The sequence below is a fragment of the Neopsephotus bourkii genome, unplaced genomic scaffold (genome assembly GCF_033783945.1).
Source record: "Neopsephotus bourkii isolate Nb327-2 ecotype Australia unplaced genomic scaffold, CSIRO-AGI_Nbou_v1 NB_284, whole genome shotgun sequence".
NCBI lineage: Eukaryota > Metazoa > Chordata > Aves > Psittaciformes > Psittacidae > Neopsephotus > Neopsephotus bourkii.
Window position 1 is genome coordinate 626,790 of NW_026900793.1, and position 27,469 is coordinate 654,258.

The 27,469-nt window shown below is 48.9% G+C and overlaps 1 protein-coding gene across 5 annotated transcripts in view; it reads left to right on the forward strand.

Annotated features, from left to right (window-relative positions):
* The window catches only part of DAG1 (dystroglycan 1), a 52,324-nt gene that overhangs the window by 1,276 nt on the left and 23,579 nt on the right, over window positions 1-27,469 (forward strand). Inside the window, exon 1 of one of the 5 annotated variants that reach the window (XM_061346937.1) lies at window positions 858-880. The exons of 2 other annotated variants lie outside the window; for them this stretch is intronic. The gene's annotated coding sequence lies outside the window, so the exon portion shown is untranslated. Of the gene's footprint in view, window positions 1-857; window positions 881-1,785; window positions 1,931-11,752; window positions 11,773-27,469 lie in introns of those variants that run through there. 2 more of the 5 variants (XM_061346935.1, XM_061346939.1) reach the window with 2 other exon arrangements.

The following is a 27,469-nucleotide window of genomic DNA, read 5'->3' on the forward strand; positions in this document are numbered from 1 at the left end:
ACATTGTTCACCTGTATCCAAAATGAGATTAAAATCCTATTTTTGTGTGAAAAGACCAAATATTTGCCTGTCTTCTCTCAGTCGCTCCAGGCAGGGTCTTCTTTCCACTGCCTGCTGGCATAGCGTGATGGACCACTACTGTATTTTGCATTGGGAATACTGTTCTTCACAAAATTTGTTATTTAACTGTTTATGTGAAATGCTTTTTCTCCCATCTTTAGCTTTATAGATTTCACTCCTCACTTTAGGAGTTCCTAACCCGTAAATTTCTTCATAGAGTCTCTGCCACTATAGTGAGCATCGTAGACCACTTATTCATTCTTCCCAGTGCTTGTCATTGCACTCTTCTATCCTAAATATAGGGTAGTATGCCAACAAGAGAAGCTCGAGAGCAAGCTGAAGTGCTGGAAACACCACTGTTTACTCAGAGGAGTAATCAGCAAAGCCTGGCTGATTCCAGGTTGCGCCGTCTTCTTGCTGCAGGAGTTTGCTCTCAGTTCTTTGGGAGCTGGCACAAATTGTTGAATAATGAGGAAATGTTGACAGCACGTGTTAGCTTAGAAATACCCATTTGTTTAAGGAATTGTGTAAAGTGAGTAGTAAATTCTGCTTAATTACTGATTTTGGGCCTGGAGAGGTGGATATCAATAGAGGTGTTCTGCACCTTGCTGTGTACCTGTAGGTTTTGTATGAGATTTGTTAACCCTGACCACTTCTCTACTCTTAGAAATGGCTGGTGCTCACTGCTAGCTTCAGCACTGCTTACCCGCTTCTTTCTCATCTCCTGCTGCCTGGTGTGCTGGGCTCCCTGCTACAAGAAGTGAAGGAGGATGCGTGACAGATAGAGCGAGACCTTTTGCCAGCTTCAGCCGCAAAGCACGTGGGTAGAATTGGCTCAAAGTTCTGACCATAGCTTGTCTTCCACGGACGGCTGGTCGGGAGGAATTCTCACACTGTGTCTTGTCGGCAGAGCCGTGCTCTGGCACTGAGGGGTAAGGTCTGAGGGAGTGCTGCTGCGTCCTGGCTGTGCGAGCACACCGACTCACAAGCCTGAGAGGTGCTTTGCACTAAAGAGCAGTGGTCCTGCTCAGCTCCTGATGGAGGGGAGGACCGTGTGGTTGCAGAAGCCAGGTCCTGTGGGAGTTTTAAAGCTTCAGTGCCGACAGCAGAGGTGTGAGATGCAGCCTGTTGTCAGCCTGGCACAGAAGATGCGATGGTTCTGCCCTGGCAGGAGTGCTGTTTTTCAACAATAGGAATGGTGTCTCCTTGTCTTTCCCATGTCCCTTGGAGGGAGGGATAATGAGAGAAGTTGTGCCAGTGTGCGGAGGAAGTCCAACTGATGGGAGTAAAACTGTCTTGTTTTGGCAGTGACAGCTATCTGGAAAGTTTTGTGGTGGGGATGATTTTGGATGGTTTGTGCTTTTACTCCTGTTAGCTGAGGAATATTGCAGAGGATTTATTCTAGTAATGATTAATTTGAGTTTGGGGAAAATGCAGACTCCGAATTCTCCTTGGGCAAACAGGGGTCATGTAAATAAATGCCTCTGACATTCTTTGTGGTGCTTGTGGACTGTCTACCAATTACTTCTGGTCTCTTGCTGAATCAGTGAGGGGCTGTCGCTTCTGGAGCTCGGAGTACTTCAGCAATGATTTGGCTGAAATACAAACAAACACAGTTGGATTGACCTAGTGTATCTGAGCTCTTGGTATGCTGAAAATGTTTGTTCTTAGGATGTTTGTGCAGTCTGGAGAGCTCTGTACCTTAAACCTGATTCGCAGGGGACTCTGACCATGCTTAAGCAGTGAAACATAAATGATCAGCCTGAAGAACTTGTGCTTTTAGGACTTGTTCTGTGAGAGTAAGTTGGAGCAAACTACTAAGGTGCTGCTGGATGGGAAGTTAATACTTTAATCTATGTGAATGCACTAGGTAGGTGCACTTTCTAATGCAGTGTCTTTTTCTCTGTGTGTGTGTATCCCTGCACTTATTCATTGGCTTAAACTGTTTCTGGTTCAGCTTTTCTGGGATAGAGTTTTAGCTTGCCAGCGGGGAAGACGGTTGTATGTATCTGGTGTTACCACTTTCTTTGTCACTGCATTTTGGATGACCATCGGAGCTGATCTGCTGGTGGAGCGCTGTCCAAAGGAGATAGTCCAAGTTCCCTGGCCAAGCAGGCCAGTTCCTTTCTTCTTGTGGGTGCCTGCTGGGCCTGTCAGCCAATGGCCCCAGGGCCCAGCAGAAAGCTCCTTGGCTGCTGTGTGTGTTGTGAACTGTTCTGGGTGTCTGATGAGGAGGAGAGGGGACAAGGTGAGTGGCACGCCTTTGTTCAGGGTATGGGGAGGCAATGGGGGGCTCCCTCTTCTGTTGGCAGTGATCTGCTTGGGTCAGCAAATGTGTCTTGGAAACACAGCCTGAGTTAAAGCTGGAGCGTCTTCCCTGATGATAGCTTCTGCCCGAGTGATGAGCTGGGGTGAAAGCAATGTAAGGCACCCTAGGAATGCACCCCGTTTTCCTGGATGCCATGTCCTGCTCAAGGTCACCTCAGACTGACAGTGCTGGGACTTGGGAGCCAGGCTTGATGTACACTAGGAAGTTCCCTGGAGTATTTACTGTTAGCAGCCTCTCTTCTTCCACATCTAGGGTCCCATCCCTGGGCAGTGTGCTGGGATCTGAGAGCCAGGGAGGGCTGCTGGGCTGCCACAGCTCCTGACGGTGGGCCTTGGATATGTCTGACTGTGGAGAGCTCACAACAGCCCCCCAAAACCTTAACAGAAACGGTTTTCTGCCATGTGGCCCCATGGGTATGTCAGTGCTGGGCCATGTCAGTCCCAGTGCCACCGTGGCAGTCCTGGGGTGAGCCACACAGGGTGAAGTTGTGTGGGATGGCTGAGCTGGTGGATGGTTTGCTGCTTTCAGAGAGGAGAGGTCCAACCTCTGGACATGCGGTTGTGGTGGTTGCATTTGAGCTGATCTTTCTTCCTGGGTTAACTTTCTGAGACTTGGTAACCTGGATTGTCCATGGTAGGAGCCCCAACCAGAAGCAACTTGTCAGCGCTCCAGAAGTGTGGGTGGAGAGGAAGCGAGGCCCAGCGTGGAGAAGAGGTAGAGGAGGAAGCAGTGAGCATGGTCCTCATGCTGGGAAGTAGTGGGTTAGCTCAGGACAAGTGGTTGCCTCAGCCAGCCTCATGGTTTGATGCTCTTTAAAAGGGCCCTTTGCCTGCTTTCAGCTGTGCTTCCTCCCACATACCAGCTGTGGTGCTGGGCTGATGCACTGGTCAACTGGCTTTGCTAACTTGGCATAACAGTGTTGGGGTTTTTCATCTAGACCCATTCTTCCCTGGCTTTGCAAAGTGGTCAGGAGGGGAGTTGAAGGCAGGGAGCTGTTGTAGTGGCAAAGCTTTGTCTTGGCATTGTGCTCCTAGCCGTAATGGGTATCTGCTTTTTCAGGGTTGAGCTGTCCCCCAGGTTTCACTGCCCTGAGGGTGTCCTCTAGGTCTGTGGACTAGTTCTTGGTTGGATTCAAAGTACAGTGTCTTCTGGCAAACCTTCACATGCTGACAGGGCTTGGAAAGAGCCCTGCAGGTGGACAGTGTTCAGTTTTGGCTTGGGTTTTTCATTAGAAAGACAGCCTCCTAGCCTCACCTAACCTGTAAATATATATTTGAATGAAAGTTTTTGCTGTTGAGTTCTGCTTTCTTCCCCTTTTCTCGTGTTCTGGTCTCACCCCAGTACTCAGCTATGGCATTTGCTGTTATTGCAACCCTAAATAAGGGTACGGTGTGTATTCTATACTTCTGAGAAGGACTCGATTCATAGAGGGTTCCATGGGCAGCTTCAGAAATACTTTGGATTCTGGTTTCTCTGAGCTTTCCAACAAACTGGCTTAGAAGCTTCTTCCTGCAATGCAAATGCTCCTTGGTAGGGACCTGATGAGCGGCATTCCTCCTCTCCCTCCTTAGGGGGTGAAAAAGTGATTACGGAGAGGTTTCAGTTTACTCTAGCATACTTACAGGTCACGAGAGTGCTGAATGCATATAGGCCATGAATTCACACCGGGTCTTTTCCTTTTTTGATCTAGATTGTACATTTAGACTTCAGAAAGCTCACTCTTCTGTGAAGCGTTCCTTAAGGGTGGGGATTAGCATTCAGTAATTTTGATGAGAGTTTCCAGTAGCAGATACCAATCGTTTTTATACCGGTCCCAAAGGCTGATTGATTTTTGGATGAGCCTGAGTAAGAAGAAGCCAGGAGAGGGTCTGAAGCAGCGCTTTTTCACTTGATTGTTGAATTAGGACAGGTAACCTGAAAGCCTTGTGCCACTGCTCCAACTTCAGATCGTGGTGTGGGTGCTGTCTGTGCTGCTGGTCCCTCGTGGGTAGCGCTGCTTGTTGCTTGTTACACAGGCTTCTTTCTTTCATGTGCTAGGTCAGAGCCCAGGTGGGCTCCTCCAGGCTCTTTGGGAAATGCATCTCTTCCCAGAGCTCCTATGAGGCCTCAAAAGGATTTCCTTAGATGTGTGTGGCTTCTTTGGGACTTTCTGATTACAGGGCAAAGGGACCAGGAGTGGTCGATAAAGTGATCCCAGTCTGTAGTGCTCAGGTAGCCAGCAGTCCAGGATGCTGTTCAAATACTACTTGAATCAGAATATTTAATATTTAATCAGAAATTGTTGCTGAGTTTTTCCAGTACGGCTTCAGTGCCTCTCCTATAAACTCGTCTGCAGCCCTTCAGTGCTGTTTTATAGCTGAGAGTGTCTTCTGCAGCAAGGAAATTCTCATCTGGCCTTCTCTACTTAGTGCTGAAGCAGTGTATAAGGGGAGATCTTTTGTTGTTGTGGCTCCTGGGATTCCTATGGGAAGACCTTACACAGGTGTGGGCTTCTGGGTGGGTAGCAAAAGGCATTTAGAGCCAGGAGGCAGAACAAGATGAGTATGTGCTGATACTGAATGCTTTGGGGCTTGCTTTTTCCTCTAAGGAGAAGACCTCTCTAGATCAGCTTTCTCTGAGGACGAGAACTTTCTTTTCCCAAAGGAAATGGTCTTGCAGTCCTCTACAAACAGAGTTGTGGAAAACCTGCCATGGTGATTTTGACACTAGGGTTGTGATGATTCCCTCTTAGTGTTCCTCAGACCTTCTAGCTGGGTCTGGACACCTGTGGAGCGTGAGCTCTGGGTGCCGTAGGAGCCGATTCCTGCATGACATGCCAGGCATGGTGTGTTCCCACCCCAAAGGAGGTGTTTCTAGTGGGAGTTTTATGATAGCGCCCGGGGCCTCCATTAGAGAATACAGGTGGTTATTCTAAAGCCTTCTCCAAGTTAAACTTTGCATGATTCTATCAGGAAGATGCACAGAATCAGTGTAGCTGTGCCTCTTACCCTAAAAATCAGGTTTCTACAGACACAGTGTGAAGACTGGCTGGAGACAGGGGTGCGACTGCACTGGTTCAAAGGGAGAACCTTCCTCTAGTATTTTGCCTAAAGTTCAGAACCCCTTTGCCTATCTGCTCAAAAATTCCTCAGCATCTTTCCTTTTCCTTGCCTGCTGTACAGTAGCACATGTTTTAAGACATGTTGGAAAGTGTCATTTTGGTAGTAGGGGCAACAACAGGCACAACCAGCTTGTATCATTGATATAATTAATTCTTGCTTTGAGTTCATTGAAAGCTTATGCTTTACATACAGCAGTGGAATAGCTGTTTTATGGGGTCCTGGAATGTGGTCACAACGCAGATTTGTCCGTCCTGTGTGGAATGAAGCATCAGGAATAAGGTAATAAACCTTACTATAATTAGTGTCCAGGTGAATTCAGGTGTTTCTCAGGCTGGGCACTGATGATTTTGTTGGTGGCAGTAATGCAGAAGTGATTTGGACTAATGATCTCATGGAACTTAGCATGAAGGTCTGTGCCATGGCACTGCGTGTGTTCACAGGGTATAGATTTGGCTCCCCCAGAGTGAGATACTTGGCCAAAAGGTGAAACTTTGCATCCTCTGCATGGAGAGTTTTGTGCCTCCACTGGTGTTTGTGAAGCCGGTGCTTTATGTTTACCCATGTGCCAGCAGCTTTGTGCTGGTGGCTCTTTCAGCAAACACTTGATCATATCTTAGAATAAGATTTTATTTGAGTATCAGGTAAGGGAGGTGAGAAGCTTGGTCTTCGGAGAGTAAACACAAATCTCCTTCAGTGCAGAAGAAGCTAAAGCAACCTGTTGTAACGGCAAATCCCCATGAGCTTGTGGTAGTAAGCTGTAAGGAAAGTAAAACAGTAGGGCTTTATAGCCTCTAGGAAACTTTGTGATTGAAGCTTACACACAAAAGGGCTTCATTTGCTACAGGGAACAATGACATTGTATAGTGTGGACTTAAAGCCTTGCAAAGGCAGTGGTGTTCCCCAGTGTCATGATGGTGATAAGCCAGGATAGAAGCTGTGTATGATTCTGTCTGCTGAGTGTGGCAGAGAGAAGTATTCCGTGATAACCATGGCTAATTTAGGTGTGAGGTTTGCTTAGAAGCCTCAGTCAGAAGTGGATGAGCTCCTGGAGTCTAGAAGCAGTTCTCCAGACCTGTGATGTGGTCCAGCCACCACCCTTCCCTCAAACCAGTGTGCCAGCACTGGTACCATAGTGCTGGGAATCAAAACTGCGCCTGTTTTCCTGGAAACTGGAATCCCCACCCTCCTCTTCCTTCTCCCCACTGCGCTGGTTCTGTGCTGCTACACCAAAGCCTGCTGTGCTCCTGAAGCATCCTAGTCACTGGGTCAAGTGGAAGCAATGGAAGTGCTGCTCGCCCTTGCCTCCTGCCTTCCCTGTGCCCAGCAGCGCCGGCTGGAGCCAGGACCTAAGGGACAGGTAGGGCCATGTGTTGCTTACAGCCCCTCAGTGACTTCTGATGTGCAGACTGACTGTGCTGTGCCAGCCCAGCCTGGCCTGGCAGTGGATGTCCCCAGGGAGAGGGGCTGTGGTGTTGTCCTGCCATCACAGGAAGAAGCTGTTTCCTGCAGCCTGGTGCTGTGTGCTTCGCTCCGGTGTGACCTGGCTCGGCTTCCTCCAGCCTTTTTCTCTTCCCTGAATTGCAGACTCCTAAAGCTTCCCTGGAGATGCATAACTTTGTATAGCAAGCTTAATCCTGCTGACTTCAGGTAAGCCTTTTTGCACCTTCTATGGATTTCTGACAGTCTGTTCGCACGCTGGTTAAAAACCTTTGCCTTGATACGGTGCTTCAGGAGATGGTTTGAGGCAGCTTCTCTCCTGTTCCATAACGAAAAGCAGAAAACAGAGAAGGCAGATTTGGGATTTGATTTTTCCTCAAGTTGAGATGAAATCAAGGCACTGCAAATAGGGGCAGTTCTGCCCTTGGTGCCCTGGCCGTGTGTACCTGTTCAGCTCAGATCCTGCTGGAAAAGCAGTCCAGCGCCAGCATGAGGAGATCACAGAGCACAAGGCTGGGTGCAGAGCTCTTCCCTGTGAGTGTCTTTTGGACTGGTGTAGTTTGTGGCTTGGTCACTCCAGCTGGGAGCCTGGGAAAGAGTGCTTCACATGCTGAAGTCCTGTTTTCTGGTCATATATGGGAATTCAGGCTGGTTAAGCCGACTCTTGATGCAAGTGTTTAGGGGTGGGATGATTCTTTAAGCAATGACTTAAGATGATTCTTGGTGAATTCTGTGCAGCTGACTCTAAGCCCTGTTTGGAACCAGCAGTTGTGGGCTGTGCCAACTGGAAAAGGTCAGCTGAAGCAAGGAGCCAAGGGGCACATGGCAAGGTGTCTGGTTGGGAGCAAGGAAGAGCCACCCTCAGTATCCATAGAAGCAGATGGCTCAGCTCAGGTCTGCGGCTTGAACTGATCCAGGAGCAGACACCTTTCATTCCCTAGCATGTCAGTGTCTGCTCTGGTCTGAGGCAGATGCAGGCAGGTACAGTAAGCACATGGGTTTGCATCTCAAAAGATCAGAAAAGCTGTCTGCTTCCCACTGGGAGTGGAGGAAGAGTCTTGATGGAATCTTGGTGATGTGAATCTACTCTAAAGAGACAGGCTTGAGGATCAGCTGGAGTTATTGAAGTGGCCAGTGTTGTCCCGCTTGGGCTTTGCGGTAGCAGCCAGCTGAGCTGGCTTACGAAGCACTTTGAAAGGCAAACAGTTGTCCTATTTACCTCGCCTCTCCTCGATGGAGAGGAATTACCTGTGTCAGCAGAGCTGGGAAGTTATTTTTCTTCTTTACGCTTGGTTGGGAGGAGCATCCATTTGAACTCTTCTGGGTGTAACTAGTTAAAGATCTTTCTGGAGCAGAAACAAGGCAAAACAGTGTAGATCCCCATCTGGGTGGTGATCCTGAATGGAAGCACAGCCCTTTGGGGAAGACGGTGCTGCAGCAGTAGCTGATGCTGCCGAGCAGGCTGCGTAATGCTCCAGGTTTTTATCATAGCCTGGTCTGCTGGACTCCAACAAGTTGACGTGGAGGCTGTTGGTGCAGGAAGGAGGTCTTGCAGCAGTGTCTTGTTCCATTTGCTGTTGGCAGGCTTTAGAGCAGTCCCTTGCATAGAAAAGTCACATGAGAAAAGCATTTAATGTATTTTTAGATGTCTTTTAAAGTGCCTTAGTGCCTGAAAGCAAACCTGTGTCAGGTCGCTTGCCTGCTTGCTGCAGTTTGCCCAGAAGTGCTCAGGCAGACTGTTAATGTGGGATAGATCCAGGCAGAGACTTCTACTGTAAGGGATTTGCTCTGCCTGCTACCAGGATGCAGCTGGCTGTGGGTGGTGGCCCTTGCTGTCAGTATGTGCTGCATGGTTGCTGCTTAGGACAATAGTGGGAAATGAATGGGAGATGTCCAGCTGAAAGTAGTTTCATTTCTTTTTCTGTTTTGGAATTATTTGGGTTTTCCTGTGTGACTTTGTGCAGTGCTCTTGCATGGCACGGTTTTACAGGGTCCAAACTTGGCGTGCTTCACTTCTCAGTTGGTTTGAGTTGCTGCTGCTGGCCCAAGAGGTCCTGCCTTTCGCTTGTGCTGGTGCAGGGGAAAAAAGAGAAGTGGTCTTGTAGACCCTGCATGCAGCCAGGAAACTGAGCCAGATGGAACTGGCCTCTTGTTTTGTCTCTTGCTGGGTTTCTTTAGTGTGTGTCTGTTTCCCTCATCCACTTCTCTGTGGTTGTAACACTTGTACCACCACAAATAGGAGAGAGGAGTGGGATGGGAGAGGTGGAAATGCTTCCTATACAAGAACACCAGCTTAAAATGACTGTGAAGCTGGCCACGATGCTGCTATGTATCTTCAAGCAGGCCAGGGCACATATGCCTTGTGAAGAAGAGTTGAGGAGAAGGTTCAGCCATTCCTTTCTCTAAAAAACCTTGAGTTTCCAGCTCCTTTGCCAACATGGGAGAATGAGTGCTGCTGGTGTTGCGTGATCTCCTGAGATCTTTGTGGGCCACTGAATAGGAGGAAAAGTGTACTGGAGTAGGAAGGAAGCATGATGCACTGCATCGCCTCACGTCAGGAATGGGACTGTCGCTGGTGTGTGTGCATGGGAGGGTGGAAGTATGAGCTGAAATCCTGGGTTGTGCACACGGGGTGGGATCACTGGTGTCTCAGTTATCTGGTGCTTGTTTGGTGGCCGGGCTGTTATACCAGTGCCTACCTGACAAGAAGAACATTTCTTTCCAGGAGTCCTGTGCTTATGGAATCAGGTAAAAGAATGGGAAGTGATGGCAGGTGGGGAGAGCAGGGGACTCCAGGGGCGCCTCCTTTAAAAGCAGCAGGATTTATGTAACAGCTAACACACAATATTAATGTAAATATGACAAGCTGTGATTTTTTTACCTTGGAGCATCTGGTGAGGTGACTCTTAAGGGTAGTTTGTAGGCAGGTGGGACAAGAGAGCTGGAAAGTTCTAGATCTCACCTTGTTCTCTGAGATGGTTTTGACACTACATGGTGAAAGTCTGCATATAGCAAGAGGAGGAAGAGGAAGCCAACAAAGTAAAAAAAGGTGCACTTTTCTCTCATTCATTTACTAGGGTGCTTAATGGAAAGAAGATGACTGTGGCTTCCCCATCTCTTGAAGCCTTTGACTCAAGACAATGTGCAAGGTTGACTTGAGTCAAGAGCTGTAAACCTTTGGGACTTGTGTAACAGCTGTTGCTAGAGGCTGGCCTTTGACCTGATGTGGACATGTTTAAGGACACAATCTAAACCAGGAATGTTGAGCTTTTCAATACAACCAGCTCAACTAAATGTGTGTTTAGCAAACAAATTTGTTTTTCTTGTTCCTGTCACTTAAAAGGAGCGTGGCTGTGCTGAGAGCTCTTCGGAGATGCTGCTGCATCTCACCCAAAGCCCCAGATTGCTGCTTAATTTATGCCGACCCAGTTTGAACCCAGCTTTCTGGAGATGAATTCTAATGGTGAAAGCGGAGCCGGTGCCGGAGCACGGTGTTTGCCGACGAGTGCCAGAGAACCAGTGCCTGCCTTGCGCTGCCTGGGGTGGGCTGGAGCACTCTGGCTGTGGGGAGGTGAGGTGAGGCAGGCAGGCAGCAGATGGATGGCTGCATGTGCCGCGGCCAGCACTGCCTTGTAGGGAGATGTGCCGGCAGCTGGTCACTGGTGGGCCCGCTCCTGTGCGCTTGGCTCACGGGGTTTGGATGCTTTTCCCCAGGGTGCCTTTCAGTGCCTGTATAAATACCAGCAGGTTTCAGATGCGCTGCAGAGCCTCCTCTGGCCCCTTTTTAAGGCTGAGTCATAAATAGGTTGGTGTCTGTGGGTCTGGCTGAGCTGTCGTTAGAAATGATGTAATGATTGAACCTAGCTTCATGATGCCTTTCCTGTGGTGCTGCTCTCCTAGGTCTGTTTTTTCTGTTCTCTTCAGGCCTGAGCATCACAGGTGCCAGGTGAGGTACGTTTAGGCTCTGGCAAAAAGTTAATTTATCAGAACTTGCTATGAAGTGATGCTCTTATGGTGAGCCAAACCGGTCACGGTCTCTCTTCTCCTTTTGATGCAGACACCGATTGTGCTCGCTTGCTTCCTGGGGAGCCCGTCTGGCTGCAGCGCAGCTTTGCACTAGATTTTATAGCTAACACGCTTTGGAATAAGTGTCATTTAAAAAGTATCCAGCCAAGAAAGAGCACAAGATGTAATTCCAGTGACGTGTTGGGGTTATTTTCTTCTAGGAGGACAGTAGTTTCTATTAAAGGGAATTGGCAGTGCCTGGCCTTTGGCCCTGGGCGGGACATGAGCTTTGAGAGTGCATGCCTTTGCTGTGGGGCCAAGGTGGGTTTCTGAACTCTTCCAAACAGTGCAAAGCTCAAATCAAGATGTCCCCTTGCACGTCTGGTATTCCCATGGTTAACCTGTAAAGCTTTTGTGTTCAAAGCAGAGGTCCTGGGAAGGGATGAGAAACAGGCTATTTTTACTCCATCGCAAATAGGGCTTGGCATGTTTATTTTAGACTCCGAAGCTGCTCAGGCCAGTGTGGGGTTTTTTTTATAGCCTTCTACTGTTGCTATCAGATTAAAAAATAAACCCAAACTCTGGAAATCAGAGGAAAACTGGGTGCCCTGGTGTATTTGGTGCCAGTGAGGCTCTGACGAGGCTGAAGGGAGGAGCTGGCGGTGTTCTGGTCTCGAGGTCTCCTGCATATTGGAAGAGTCTTTGCTGAGCCATCAGCTGATGGTGGGCAATGTGCAGAGAAACTGTTCCCTTGCTGGATGCTTTAACTGCACTTCAACTAAATCCCCAGGTGAATGACTTGAGGAACTCTGGGGAGCCACAGCAGAGCTTGGCCATTAGGTGAGTGATGCTGCAGCAGGATGTTTGCTGCCTCCTGCTCCAGAGAAGATTCAAGTTGCCAGGTCACTGGCATAGCTTTGAATCGTGTGTTTTCATTGCAGAGAAGTTCACCAGACAGCAGGAGGTGAAATTAATGAGATGGGCTCATTTTCCTCTTGCCACCTGAGTCTGAGAGAGGGAAGATTTAGGTCAGCCCTGCTCGAAGGGTGGGAGGACCCGAGGTGGGCCCTGTGGCCTGCTCTTCTGGTCTTGCTGATGTGATGTGGCGGAGGAGTGTCTCTCTGATTGCAGGTGTGCTTTACACAGGCACTTAAAACTTTGAAGCTCTTTATCCTGGTTTATTATTAGAAGCTATTAAAACTGCGGCCAGCGGTGTGGTGGTATGCACAGCTTTCAGTGGTGGGTCACAGCCTCTTTGTGTCGGGCATTGCACAAACGTGTGACACAAGCAGCCCAGGTTGCATCTGCCCACGCAGGCTTATCCAAGCTCCTCTGCTTAACTGAGATGCATAGATAGCAGCTAGCCCAACCCCTGGGGCTGAGCATCTGGTTTGATCCAACCCTTTGGGCTGCAGGCTGGAGACACAGCTGGTCTGAGAGACTACAATTATCAGAGAATCACAATCGGTTTGGGTTGGAAGGGACCTTAAAGCTCATCCAGGTCCAACCCCCTGCCACGGGCAGGGACCCCTTCCACTGGAGCAGCTTGCTCCAAGCCCCTGTGTCCAACCTGGCCTTGAGCACTGCCAGGGATGGGGCAGCCACAGCTTCTCTGGGCACCCTGTGCCAGCGCCTCAGCACCCTCACAGGGAGGAACTTCTGCCTTATGTCTAATCTATTTTATATTTAATCTCCCCTCTGTCAGTTTAAAGCCGTTCCCCTTTGTCCTATCCCTACATGCCCTCATAAAAGGTCTCCCTCCAACTTTCTTCTCGGTCCCTTTAGGTTGGAAGCTACTCTAAGGTCTCCCTGGAGCCTTCTCTTCTCCATCTACTCTCAGTCTGTCCCCAGGGCAGAGCTGCTCCAGCCCTCAGAACACCTTCCTGGCCTTGTGGGGACTCTCTCCAACAGCTCTACGTCCCTCTTGTGTTTGGGGCCTCAGAGCTGAACGCAGGACTGCAGGGAGGGGGCTTACAGCGCATGAAGAATTCATGAAGCAGTGCTCTGCTGAGAACCTAGTTGAGTTATTGACTATTTAATTGATTCACTAATAAACAGCACTGATACTAATTTTAGAGCATTTTGCACGCTTACGGTTCTAAAGCTAGTAATTATTACTGCTAAATCTGACAAATCACAGTACTGTTGAATTGCAAATCTGTCACCCTTCCTGCCCATGCCACTTCATGTTAGGGTGTGAGTTCATCCTGGTTGGCCCCCCCCCACAGCAAGTGTCTTGTCTACAGGCTTGGTGGAGAGACCAGCAGGTTGTCCAGGGGGGTTCCCTGGCACCCTGGGGTTGTGGCTGTCCCTAGGTGATCCTACTCCTACCAAAAGGAGTTCGACCCTCCTTTGTTCTTGATGTATTATACCTATTTTCCATTTTTTTCTCTATTTCAGGACCCATCTCTTCATTGCCCCCTCCCTGCCTCCCTTTCTGTGCCTAGACTCTCAAATAACAGCACCCTTATTACTTTTTGCTCATTGGTTTCAACTCTGCTGCATCCCTACCCAAATCTGATCTTGTTACTTAGGCAATCTCAACCTTATATCAGTGTTACGGTTACCTTGGTACAGGTGGCTTTGCAAGTCTCCATACCCTAAAGCTCCCCTACCATTATGTGACACTTGTTGGGTATCCTATACCAAAGACACATCATTTCAGTCTCTATTCCTCTACCTGCGTCCAGTTAAGTAGCTTCTGAAGTGCAGGCTGCATGCATTTATTCACATTTTCCATAGTTTTTAGGTTTACCCAGCATCCTTATGCTGGAGTGGTTGGCAGTGCTGCTGTGGCTCCCTGTGAAAGTTGCAGCTAGCCATGGCCAGCAGGTCTGCCCCTGAAGAATTTACAGCCTGGGCTGTTAAGGATGGGAAAGGTGATAAGAAGAGGGGTCATCTAGCCCCATTCCTGCTGAATGGTCACAGAGCACCTCTAACCTGATAGAGCTGATAGCTCAGAGGAACGCTGACAGGCAGCTACCTGCTCCACCAGGCATGCCATCTCCCCGTCTGGCTGGTAGAGATGAGTGCAGTACCTTCAGGGTGTTTTCCCCCTTTCAGTAGCAACTAAGAGCTTCAAAACCAGAAAGGTTTGTGGTGAGGATTGATGGTTCAGCTTGGTTATCTCTTCGGTTGACTTAAATCTGGCAATAGGTAAGGCAACCAGGCTCGGAGTGTCTGGTCTGTTCTCCAAAGAAAACACACGCTTGGCCACAGCTATGTGTTCTTTGGATTAAGCAGGTTTGGATTTATTTGTGAATATTAATATTTGTGTACTGTAAAGCACTGGTGGAAGTGTGCTCCGTGAACATTCAGCTGTATTTTGTTAGTATCTCTGCTGCACAAGAATCCATATTCCTGATGGACTGCAAGTTTGGAGTGGCAGAGCTGGGGTGCAGGATCTTGCCTTTAGCCGTACCCTTCTGTTTGCTGGTCCTTTGGACCTTCCAAAACCACAACTGTCTGTGTTTTCCTGTTTTGCCTGATCTATAACCCTTTACAGAGGGCTATATATCGCTGTGAACGCAGCGTGTTGAAGAAGCATAGGGGTCTAGACCTGGTTGCAGGCAGGGTACCCAGGTTAGGATGCAGGATGATCTGTTTTCCCCCTGCACACTGCTTTGCTGGGCCTCAGGGAGCTTTGGCATGTCCATGGTGGAGTTGGCTTGTTACGTGCAGCCCTTGTTTTCTGGCAGCCTCATGTTGTGCTCAGATGGAGCTCCCAGGAATTGCTGCCAGTTGTATGTACTGTGGCTTTGTCACTGACAAAAATACCTAGTTCTGGAGAGTTGCTTTGCATGCAGGATTACTGGTGTGTTTTCTTTTGCTTATTGGCCTGTAAAAAGGAAAAAAAAAACACCCTTAGATTTGAAAATAAACCGACTGTTGCTGGTTTGTGAATAAAGATGTGTTAATCCACAGGGCTTGATGTATCAGTAGGGACCTAATGTTATAGCACAGAATACAAGTGTGCAGAAGAGCACCTGAAAACCTCCCAAAGATGATCCTGTGTTATACACAGAACAGTTCAAAAATCAGCAGCAAATTTGGCTGGCAGCCTGTAGGTCCAAACTTCGAAGCATTGCACTGCACTTGACTAATAAGTCTTGAAACTAAGCGACTTAAAATATTTATAGTAAATATACTCAGGGATTGGAATGCAACTATACTGGTGCTTAAAATATCCCTGGAAAAGTTGTATGGCTGGTCAGTGTTCGTTTCCCAAACTCTATTTTCATCTCTTCCAAACATTTCCATAGGTCTTTTGGACAGCTTCTCCCCTGGCACGCTGCATCCTTAAGCTGGTGCCGGCATGCTGTGAGAGCCAATGCACGAGGAGGGCTCTGCCCTGAGCCCCTCAGCATAGGAAATCTGCTGGGTCCTCGAGCAGGGTGCTGGGAGGGCTGCCTGGGGTCTGAGACCAGGCCTCCTTCCCAGCTGGCATGGGTCCCTTATCCTGGGACAGGTGCCGCTGTGGACTTGCTCTTCGTGTTGCCAGAGGAATTCAGCCCCTCGGCCAAAGCACTCACTCCTCCTTTCCCAGGCTGAGCAGCCTGTCTGCTGGTAAAACAGCCCTTCGCAGGCCCTTGATGCCAGGGCTCTCCTCCCACTACTCAGGGTGACCTTGGGGAATGAGCATCCCACCACACACCCGTCCCCCTTGTGCACCCCGAGCAGATCTGAGATAGAAGCTCTTCCCTGTGAGGGTGCTGAGGCGCTGGCACAGGGTGCCCAGAGAAGCTGTGGCTGCCCCATCCCTGGCAGTGTTCAAGGCCAGGTTGGACACAGGGGCTTGGAGCAAGCTGCTCCAGTGGAAGGGGTCCCTGCCCATGGCAGGGGTTGGGGCTGGAGGAGCTTTAGGGTCCCTGCCAACCCAAACCAGTCTGTTTTCCCATATTTGCTGTGCTGGCTTCTCCCTGGCTTTTCCATCCTCCTGGTTTCTTCAAAACTGGGGACCTCTCATTTGTAAAAACGTACCTATGTTTTTATCAACAGAATATCCTCTTGAGGAAGAGGAAGCCTGAAGGGTTGGTCAAGAGTGTCTATAACCACCTTATCTCTTTCAGCTTCCAGACCTGGAAGGGGTTGAGATCAGTGTGTTTGTCGTTCCCGCAGAGGAAACAGCCTTGCGAGGACTTTGCCTGTCTTTCCGAGGCCGTTGTATCATTTGCTTTCCAGGACAAAGCCTACTTAAACATCTGGATTGCATTGGGGATTTTAGGGGGAACATAAATTATTAGCTTGCTGTGAATCGAGAATGACACTGATTGCTTCACGAGTGTGCTTTCACCAGCTCACAGGCTAAATCCACGCTCTGCTTCGGAAGGGGAAACTCCAACTGCGGAGGCTGTTTGCCGTGTCCTGGGAACAGGGGGCTGAGCAGACCTTTCCTGACCTTCTGGTGCGTTGAAATCATGCTCATTTTATGGGCAGTTAATTTATAGAAAGTTCCTGTTTAAATTTCCTCCAAGAGCTGTAAAACCGGAGGACAGCTGCACCCATTAGCCAGCTAATCAGATGCTGCTCACACCTGGCTTGCCCTCCCTTCCCCTCACCATTGCTAACTTCTGGCTCCTTGCATGCAGTGAGCGTGGCAGCTTGGGGAAGTAGGTTGAGGAACTGGTTGAGAAGCTGCTCTGCAGAGGGGTGTAGCCAGCTGTGCTCATGGAGCTTGGGGGGGTCCTGCTTGCCGAGCCCCAGCTCTCGGGGCTGGGCTGTTCCCTAGGAGCATCCAGGATAAGTCCAGTTTTATATGGCATTCACCCTGGTTTGTAAAGGCACTGCTCCGTGTCTGCCTGTAGATGGAAATAACCACTGCGGTCTGAAACTGCAGCTCAGCTTCATGAGGGAAAGCTGCATTTACTTCCTGCTGCCTTCTCCCTCCTTCCCAAAGCAAAAACTCATGGACGTGTTTGCAGTTGTGTGTGTTCATCTTTCAGTGAAAGGAAATCACGTTTAGATGGGTGCTGGGGCACCTGAACTCAGAAACCCACCTTTGCCTTGGCTCCCTGCAGCAACCAGGCTGATAGGATTTCAGCACGTGTATGTGCTCTAATAAACTTGATCCTAATAGCTAATTTTGATCTTTGATAGTTTGACAGAGAGGTTGGTATCTTAAAGACACTGAGCTCTTGACAGCCCCTCAGAGCTGCTTTGTCTTCTTCTGACAGCACAGAGGCTTATGTTCATAAAATCATAGAATCCCAGACTGGTTTGGGTTGGAAGGGACCCTAAAGCTCATCCAGTTCCAACCCCTGCCACAGGCAGGGACCCCTTCCACTGGAGCAGCTTGCTCCAAGCCCCTGTGTCCAACCTGGCCTTGAACACTGCCAGGGATGGGGCAGCCACAGCTTCTCTGGGCACCCTGTGCCAGCGCCTCAGCACCCTCACAGGGAAGAGCTTCTGCCTAAGAGCTCAGCTCAGTCTCCCCTCGGGCAGGTTCAAGCCATTCCCCTTGGCCTGTCCCTACACCCCTTGTCCCAAGCCCCTCTCCAGGTTTCCTGCAGCCCCTTTAGGCACTGGAGCTGCCCTAAGGTCTCCCCTTCAGGAGCCTTCTCTTCTCCAGGCTGCCCCAGCCCAGCTCTCTCAGCCTGTTTCCAGAGCAGAGCTGCTCCAGCTTTCTGCCCATGGGCTCCTCTATAATTGTACCAGTCTATTTTCCTTCACCTTCTTGCTGTGTTAAAACTAAGGAGGAACGTCCAGCCCATGTCCAGGGCTGAAGACCAGAACGGAACTCCAGCTCCTTCATTCCCAGGACTGCCTGTCACTGCTGTGAGCAGCTGTCCTGCAGCTCTCCCGGCTGTCTGTGCTCATCATCCCTCCGCTGTGGGAAAGGCAGTGAAGCCTTCACCCTGCTGGAGAGGCTGGCGTGTGTTCACCCTTATCTCCCTTTTGTTCTAGGGGTGGTTGACCAGCACAGAAAATGACTTTGGCATGCATGGCTGGAGGCTACAGAGATTTTCTGGAGCCCCTGCTTTATCTGCAAGGAATTTAATAGAGGTATGATGCCAGTAATGAGCAAAGGAGTGTGCTTAACACCCATTACAAGTTTCTGACTCTTGTAGGGCTGCTGGAGTAACCCCCTGCAGCAGGCTCCCTGATGTGATGCAAGAAGAGCTGGTGTGCTTGGGGCCTGAAATCTCTTCGTTTTCTTTAAGCTGGGGCCTGTTTCACTACCTTTAAATCTCCTCTGCAGCAGCTGATAAGCAGCGGGTCCCTTCTCAGGGAGAAAATGCTGCAGAAAGAAATGCCAGGAATGTGAACAGCAGGTGGGGACTGGCAGATGTACTTATCAATCATGACAGGCTGACGAGTGGTTTATTCCTCTAAAGAGCTACTGTTTGCCTCTGGCTCTGTTTGTGTGTGTGTCCTCTCCAACCCCCTCCAGCCTCTACTGGGGTTCAAGATAAGAGTGGTGTAGTTTTCCCATCTTTTTCCAGCATCGTGGCATGCTCTGTGCAGGACTCCCTGCTCCACGCACCCGGGAGGAGTGTGGGGTGAAGGCAGACCCTCGAGGTCACCCACTGGAAGGGTCACAGCAGCATAAAGAACATGTTACATCTTGGGGATGGGCTCTGGGAATCAGGCTTCCACGTTGCCCAGGTAGAAGGCAGGCTTGACTAGTTAATCGAATTTGATGCACTGTTGCTTTTCAGAACATGACTCCTATCTCAGAAGAGCCTGGAATTATTTCTGTGGACAAACCCCTGTTTTAAGGTGGCAGTACTTGGAGGAGATCACCTGCATTGACAAGTGTGAGAAGACTGCAGCTCTGGAGTGCAGAACTGCACCCATAGGAAGGGGAGCAGGACCTTCTGATCGTGGTGGGGTTGTGCTCTGAAGGGGTTCAGCCCTGGTGAGAGTACTTCTGAAACTTGTCTTGATAAGGCTGCTCCGGATTTTTTGGGCACCCTGCTCTTCATATGGAGATGCCTTTTTGTAGCAGGGCAGCCTGATTTACATGAAATAACAGGCTGAATGGTGAAAAGCCTTTATCAGTTGATCTCTAAGCAGCTTTTCCCCGGGTGTGTTGGCAGGGTCTGTTACAAGGAGAGCAAACCTGCTGTCACAAGTGACATCACGGATGCTTTTTCCAGCCTCTAAACTTTAATTCCAGCTGACGAGCTTGTGTCAGAGCATGAGTTATCCCAGTGCTTCAGATCCACTCCTGTTCTGTGTGCTGGTGCTTGCAATACCCACAATAACAGACTTGTAGGTGATGTGATTAGACCTCTCCTTCAGTGACTTGTGGGGTGTTTTGATAGACTACTTCAGCTGGTCTGGAAAGTGCTGTTGCCTGCAGTGCCTTGGGGCACCCATTTCCAGTACCTTCATAAGGACACTGCTGATGTAGATAGCTGGTATCTTAAAAAAAAAAAAAATAAAATAAATGAAGGCACGAGTTCTCTTATCAATTTTTCTTCAGACTGTTTCTTGGTTTTGTGTAAGCGCAGGGGGAGAAAGAAATAGCTTTCTCAGAGAAGAAAAGCAGTGAGCATGACGGAGCAGGCAGCACTATGGCACTGAGAAAAGATCTCAGGAACATAACTTTTTGCAGCAGCAAAATGATACTTTCAAACTCTGCTCAGGCAAACAGTGCATTGGGAGGTGCTTCCTTCAGGTTTTAATATAGTTTACATTCTGTAGTCAAGAAGGTACCAGTTTTAGGAGGAGTGATGCTAATCACAGTGCCATTGCGCTGCCCTCTAAGTGCATTCTGCAAGCCCCCTTGATCATGGACCAGTTGGAAACCAGCATCCCAAGGAGGCACCTCTTCAGTCTGCTTGCCTCATGGCTGGGAGTGGGTCAGCCTGTGAGTAATGTTCCCATGGAGCTGCCTTCAAGGGGAAGTGTCCATCGGAGGCTGGGATGGAGCAGGGCGTAGCATAGGAGCACGCACGTCCAGATGCTGTAAACCCCTTAGCGCATTCCAAAGGCGTTGCCTCCCAGTTGAAGTGATTTGGCCAGAGCTCACTCTTGCAGGACTTCCCCAAACTCATTCCCATTTGAAGTGGGTTCAGTCTGTCACTGGGTGTGGGGTAGCCTGCTTCAGTTGCTGTGGTAGCTCTTCCTTGACAGGCCTGTGTGAAGGAGCAGTGAGTGTCTTGGCCACACCAGTTGCAGTGACACTACTGTTGCAGAGAAGAGACTGACTGACAGTGGAGTTGCATTTAACTCTTGAACTTAATTGCTTGCACTGGAATTTCCCATGCTGTGTCCCTGCCTCAGGCCTTGTTTGGGGTTTTCATCAAAAGCAGCACACGCATTTCCAAGAGTTAAAGGGTAAAAAAACCAACCAAGGCAGCTTTAAGTTGTCAGCATTTAAAAAACCAAACAGGACCTAACATTGAGAGGTACTTGGCCTGGCACAATGGAAGGTTGGCAGCAAGGATGTGCCATCTCCTCTCCAGCAAAAATGCGCTCTATCTCATGTATCTTATTATCTTATCAGGTTACAGGCATCTGAAAGGCTCCCAGTTCACCAGTGCTTTATAGACCTGATCTGCCCAGTTAAGCTTTGAAAAGATCCTGTCCAGGGCCTTTTCCAGCCCAGCCCGAGGGGCCGAATCACTGCTGAGGGTGGGAGGGAAGAAGGGAGGTGCTGCCACTGGCCACCGCAGCCCTGGAGCAGGATCCTGCCCTGTCTCTCCTGGGCTGCTTGCTGACAGCCATGGGTGGGTGAAAGGCTTGCCTGTCTCAGAGGGAGAGAGAACAAGGAGCTGGAGTAAGAGTGGAGAATAGGAGTGAATTGTGGTGCTTCCTGTGACCAGCAATGGACAACCTTAATTCTCAGGTATTCTGACTTTTTAAAACTCACTTTGTAACCTTGATGTTTTGGGAATTGGCTGTGTTACCTTAGAGCAACATCATGTGCTCTTGGGGGGGGGGGGGGGGGGGGTGTTAGGCTCAGCCTAATGAGCAAACCTTCCAGCTGGCATAAGGCTTTGAAGAATAACTGAGAGGCCGCCTGTCTCCTGCAGCTGCCCTGCGGTGGGAGGCACCAGGCATCTCTGAAAGTTTGCTTTTTCCTTGTTTTTTTGTGGAAGGTGCTTCAGTTCTGTAATAGAGTTTTGTTTGCTCTGGGCTTTGCTGCAATGGGTAGCAGAGGCCTTTGGAGGATAGCACTGAATTGATGGTTATATTCGAGAAGTCCCAAAACTGCATCATTCTTGAACGTTACAGGGATTTTTCTCCCCGCAGCTGCTGACCAGCTGTTGTAGCTGTTGTCATACATGACTTTGGGAAGTGCCAGGTACGGAACTGCCACGGGAGCCCAGCCCCTCCAGCAGAAAGGGCTGCAGATGCAGCAAAGCTGCACTAGAGACCTTGTCTGAGCTGGAAGAAAGTGTTTCCTCTGGGGAGGTTGGCAAGAGTCCTGGCCATCTACTACTTTAAAAACAGCTAACTGCTGTATGTGAAACACCTTCATGGAGGGAGGGAGCATCCTCTCCTGTCCAGTGTGTGCAGCCGGTGAGGGTGGTGATGCTGGGGTGCAGACAGGGCTTTGACCATCAGAGACTGCTAAGTGAGTGGTTGGTCACTCTAACTAGTAAGCCAGCTTATTTTTGGCACAGTGTCCCTGCTTTATAAGGGATGGACGGAGCTGCTAAACCACATTTTCCCTCGACAGCCCATTATTAAGTCCAGGAGAGGCTCAAGTGCCAATCCAGAGCTGCTCTCCCGAGATGGAGCTGGAGGCTGAGCCTGGCTGCAGTGTAACTGGGGTTTTAGTTTAAAACTTTAAGCCTAGCCCCTCCAGCTGAGGAAATTATGACAGCTGTGACCAGGCTTTGTAACAGGCTCTGCTGAATGACGTGGAAGTCACCTGCGCACATCAGGATGCTTCTGCATGCCATACAACATGCAGCCAGGTCTGAGCTGAGACCGTACAGTTTGTTTCTGGACTTGAAGTCTTTTAGTGACAGTAAGCCAAGGAAATACTATATAACCACTGAAGTAAAACAACATAAGCAAAGCTTTGGTGCACATAATTGGGTACCTAATTGCTGTGCTTGCCACCTGGGGATTGGAATTGCTCTCCCGTTCTGGAGGCTGAATGGGACATACTGTGATAAGCAGTTTAATTGTTCCCTCACATCTGCAGCAGCACTGTGAAGCGAAGGCAAGCTGAAGAACACACCTTTGGAGCTTAACAGCCTCTCTGCAGCTCCAAGGCTGCGTTTTTCCTGTGGTGCTTGAGCATCTCTCTTCATACAGCCCGTGTGCTCTCGCTATACTGTTTATGTTCTCCTATGCCGTTTGATAGCAATGAACCATCAGGTTTTTCTGGGAAGTGTTTCAGATACACTTGTATCTAAGAACAGCCTGTGTGAGCAGCAAGGAGTGTCTAGTGGGTGCTAGTAACGCAATGACCTCTTAAACTAATTACTTGTATTTGGGCATCACACTGTTACTGAAGAACAGGCAGTGCTGAGCAGAAATCAAAGCAAGAGTGACTTGGGGGGGGTGTAGATTGAGAAGAAAAGACTTGGAGTGGTTAAGGACAGATGGATTTTTCCGCTGTTACAGGCTCTAGATGCTCTCAGGAACACTTAGGGATTTTATGGGTTGTTGTTGAGTTGGGAAGTGGGGTTATTCTCATTTCTCTCCTGGGGTCAGCACAGACTGTGCCTAGGGCTGGGTTCTGCTCTGTTCTGGGTGCCTTGAGGGAGAGAAGATGGCTCTATGGGAGTAGAGCTTGAAGTAATCAAAGCATGGGCATAGAGGCACTGCTGTTGAAAAGGATTATGAAGTCTTGAGTATGCCAAACTTGACGAAGAAATACAGACACAAAGGGGACAGTGGTTTTTGGGTATCCAAAGCACATGTAGTGAGCAAGAAGAGATGATGCTTGGATCAGAGAGGCTTGAACTGATTTAATTTTCCTTCTTGCCTCAGAATGGCGTCCAGTTGTTTTGCTGCTTCATACATAGGAGCTGTAATGACTTTGTCCCCATTCCTGGGATTCTTGGAGAGGGAGTAGGTAGCCGTCATCACATGCTCTGCGCTATTGCTCTGCACTGGGAAAGAAGTCAGTACAGGATCTGGCCCATCTTCTTATTTCATTTTTTTCCCTCTTTACAACTTAAATTCATGGTTTAATCTGCTCGCTTGAGCAGGAGGAGGGTAAGCATCACCATCTTCCGTGTCCATGTGCAGCTGCGAGTCCATACTGCTGTCCCTTCACCATCCAGACTGTCACAGTGGGACACAGAGTCAGTGTGCTGGGAATGCAAGGCGCAGTCCTTCTGGGTAAAACCGCAGTGGCAAGTCAAAACAGAGGGATGCAGCCTGCGCTCACCCTGTTGGAAGTAAGCTGTAACTTGGGAGAGTGGTATTCCTCTCAAAAACATGCAGGTCCTGTTTCCAGCCCCTCTGACCCGTACAGGACAGATTTCCTGTGAGGAAGGGAGAAATTACTGGATTTTTGTGCTGTGGCACATCCTTGGGACCGGTTTTTTAGGACTGATACCAGATGCCATGCCAGCTAGTTAATTGTCACAGATGTGTTACACTACGTGAGTACTGGGGCTGCTTATGGAAGAAATCCATCAGTTTGCCTTGTCTTGTCCTTGCTGTCTCCCTGCCTCTCCTTTTTCCTGTGGGCACTCTGCCCTTATCCAGTTTGTCCTCGGGTCCCAGTTTTAAATAACTGTCTGGTGCCTGAGCAGGACAGTTTGATCCTATTTTTAAGTCCTTTGGACTTTCTTGTTTGTGGAATTTGGGTACTGGGCATGACAGGGTGTTTGCATTTGGCATTGCTGCAGGGGGATTGCTTGGAGCAATCTTTGAAGCTTCTTTTGCAGTGCTGTGCTGCTCTGCTTGCAGAGGGACCATGTTGTCCTGCAACGTATTTAGTCCATCGTGCTGGCTTTGTGCGTGGCAGGGTTGCTTCTCTGGCCCTTTTTGGCCAGACCCTTAATGCACCGTTCCTGATGCAAGCAGTGAGCACTGTGACTGAATGCATCCTGTATCCATGTGGATGGGGCAGAATGTTTTTGTTTAAAAAAGCCTAAATCCCACTGATATGCCTTCCAGTGAAGTAGTGTGGTCTCTCCTTGAAATAATTCAACTTGTCTCTTGGTTTCTGAGTACCAGAGCAGGGTGAGGAGAAAGGCTGGAGCTGCTCATCACAAGTCCACCAAGGCAGAACCAGCCCCAGCCTTCCTGCTCCTGTGGAGGAAGCCACTAAGGCCATGGTCAAAACCAGATGAGGGATATTTTTTAATGGCATAGTGCAGGTAAACAAGATAATTTAGCTGAAAGATAACAGAATGAAGTTAATGCTGCAGGAATGTGGTGCCGATTCTGTCCCTGTCTTGTCTTTTTTAAGGTGCTTGTCTTTCCTTTCTCATTTAAATCAGTCTCCTTGCGCCAGAGCAGTTGGGAAGCAGATGGACCTGTGAAGCCACTCACTGTCCTTCTGCCTCAGTAAGCTTGTGCCATCAGTGATCTTTGTTGCACTTACTGTGTGATCAAAAGCTGAGGCCAGAGATTATTGTGAGGAGCAGGTCTACTGAAGCACTCCATCCCTTTGCCCCCTGATCTCTAGCAAGAGGAGAAGGCATCTATAGAAATGTGTACCTGCAGGAAGAGCTTGTCCCTTTGATGGTTTATAGTGACTCCTAAGTTTCTGTGGGTTTAAAGGAATGTGCTGTCCAGCTGGAAGCTGCTGATCTTTAGGGAGTTAATTCCTTCTCCAGAAGCTTTCTCTGCCTCTGTGGCATGGGAGCAGTGCTGCTTCATTCTGCAGCTTTCCCATTTTATGCTTGATGGTTAAAGTTGGATCATTTATATCTCATTCTGCCAAGAAGCATTTAGAATAGTTTTCATGAGAAACATCAAAAGTTGCAGGTCCATGGCTGATGCCCTGGCTGCTCTGCATAAATCACTGGGTGGTAAACAGATTCAAATGAAGAGCTGTGGCAGTCTGGCTAGCTGAGTAATAAATAAAGGCTGAGCAACTCCATAAAGTTGAATCTTAATGCCTTGGCTTGGAGTCGTAGGGTGGGGTGGTAAAGCCGATGGAACAGCGGGATGTTTCTAAACAGAATGTGTCTGCCCTTAGTTACGCTGCCACAAAGGATATAAATGATGCTGCATACGTAACCCAAGTGCTGAAAATGGCTTTTTGTTGGTGTTGCTTGCCTTGTTTTGTACATCCACTTCATGTCGGCCATTTGTGCTTTACTCCCCTTTGGTAGGAGCAGCAGGTCTTGTGCCTGGCAGGTAGGGAAGAACGCCTGATCCTTGCCTTCCAGTCCTGAGCTTAGTGACATCAACCTGTAGGAAGTTACGGTGCTTAAACACTTTCAAGGACTTGCTGGAAATATTTCATTATCTGAGGAATTTTGTGGAATTCCCAGGAGGTGATTATAAACCCTTGGAATGCGGCTGCCTCTCCACAAAAGGCTCCAGCCAAACAGCATTTTGAGGCGACTCTCTGAATACAAAACCTCCATCAAGGTTTCCTTATTTTCAGACCTGTATTTAGTGCCTGCAGCCTTTGGGCTGTTGGTTCCTCTCACTGGAGGAACTCCTGCCCAAACTGCCTGCTCTGGGTGCTCCTGCAGTTCCCTGCCTCTTTCAGAACCATTAGCAAAGCTGATGCTTGCCTGGTGGCCGCTGTGCTGGCATATCCCAGGAGAGCCTGAATGCTGTTCTTGGTGCTGTGCTGGTGATGAGGAAAGTACTGTGCCATTGCCAGGTCAAAATATGGGTGGGTGTCCTGCCACAAGCCCTCTGGCCAGGCTCAGGTGTACTGCCAGAGCTGGAGCCTCGGAAGGCTTTCCTGCAGAAGAGGATTTGGAATTATGATCAGGTTTGTTAAGAAGGTGATTTTCAGGACTGTCCTTCACCCCTCTAAGCTTCTACTTGCTCATTGGACAGAAAGAGCTCTATACCTTTGTTATTCAGTAAAAAAATAGAGTAGGTGGGAGAGGTTTGGCTAAAGGACATGCCAAAGCTCACCACATTCCTCTGTGTGACTTGGACCATGTGCTCTGAAAGCCAGACCATGGCAGAAACTTCAGTAAGATTTCCTGCCTTGCTAGAAATGAGAGTTCATCCCTCTGTATCTTTCTTTTTGTGTGTACTCTTTAGTTCTTAATAAGACCAAATGTCCAGTGGAAGCTTCCTCTGCAGTTAGGATATTCGTCGTTTCTCTTCCATGTCGGTTCTCTGAAGGCTCAGTAAGGGTTTTTGTTCAGCCTTTAATTCAATAAAGAAATCAAGCAGGAGATGCAGATCTTTTTAGCCTCATCAGTTTCAGTGCTCATGACTACATCTGAAGAGAACATCTACATAGTACAGCAGAGCAGCTTAGGGAAGAAGTATTTTTCCAGGCTTCAGCTGAGATTTCAGGTGCTCCTGGAGCCTTGTGGATGATTTTGTCCCTTTGGAGCGTGGGATGAAGGAAAGACTGTGCTCGCCCATCCGTGATGGTGCTTTGGTTTAAACTCTTTTCCGAAGCAGCATCTTTGATAGAAACCAGCTTTCCAGCTGGGTGACTTCTATCAAAGGTCGTTAGCTGGTGTGAATTAGACTGGGAACAGCTGGTGGATGGTGAGTGATACCAGGGGACAGGACACACAGGTGATTGTCACACCAGCTGCTCTTGCCCATGGCCTCTGGCACTAGCTGGGGAACGACCTGCCTGCTGAGGAATACAAGATTGGGCTCTGATGCCTCACAGGCCTTGCATTTAAAAAGTCTTGTATCTTGCTTCTTGGTTTTGTGCACTTTCTTTTCTTGTCAGGTGCCTCAACTATACTTTCTCGTTAGGGCTGCCAATGGGTCCTCTAGGTATCTTAGAACAGAATCATAGAATAGTTAGGGTTGGAAAGGACCTTAAGATCATCCAGTTCCAACCCCCCTCCCATGGGCAGGGACACCTCGCTCTAAACCATATTACCCAAGGCCTTGTCCAACCTGGCCTTGAACACTGCCAGGGATGGAGCGTTCACAACCTCCCTGGGCAACCCATTCCAGTGCCTCACCACCGTCACAGGAAAGAATTTCCTCCTTATATCCTATATATATATATATATCTTGTTAGACTGCCCTATAAACAAAGTGTATTTTGCTATTTTAGAAGTTACCCTTTGTGCCTTTCATGGATGGGATGGCTGAGAGACAGTCTGGGCTCATCTTTGTGTACCTGAAGACTTGTATCCACATTTAGTTTTAAAGCTACATAAAACTTGGCTTTATACCTGCCAAATTCACTTGTAAACCAGTTGGCCCCCTGTGAAAACTATTTCTAGAGAGCCTAGAACCAGAGTTCAGTGAACCCAAGCTGCAATGGCACAGTGAGCCTATGGAGGGGCTAGGAATTTACCTCGAGTCCTCTATCTTCTACTTCCAGTGTTTCTATAGTGCTCCTCAAATCTGAGTGCAGTGTCATGGGGACCAGTCTGTGTTGTGTATGCAGACCACTGAGATAACTCTGTCATGGTCCACATTAAAACTGCTCTAGTATTTCAGAACAGTGCTTTGGTCTCTGCTGACTGACAGCCTTGGTGTCCTCTGTCCT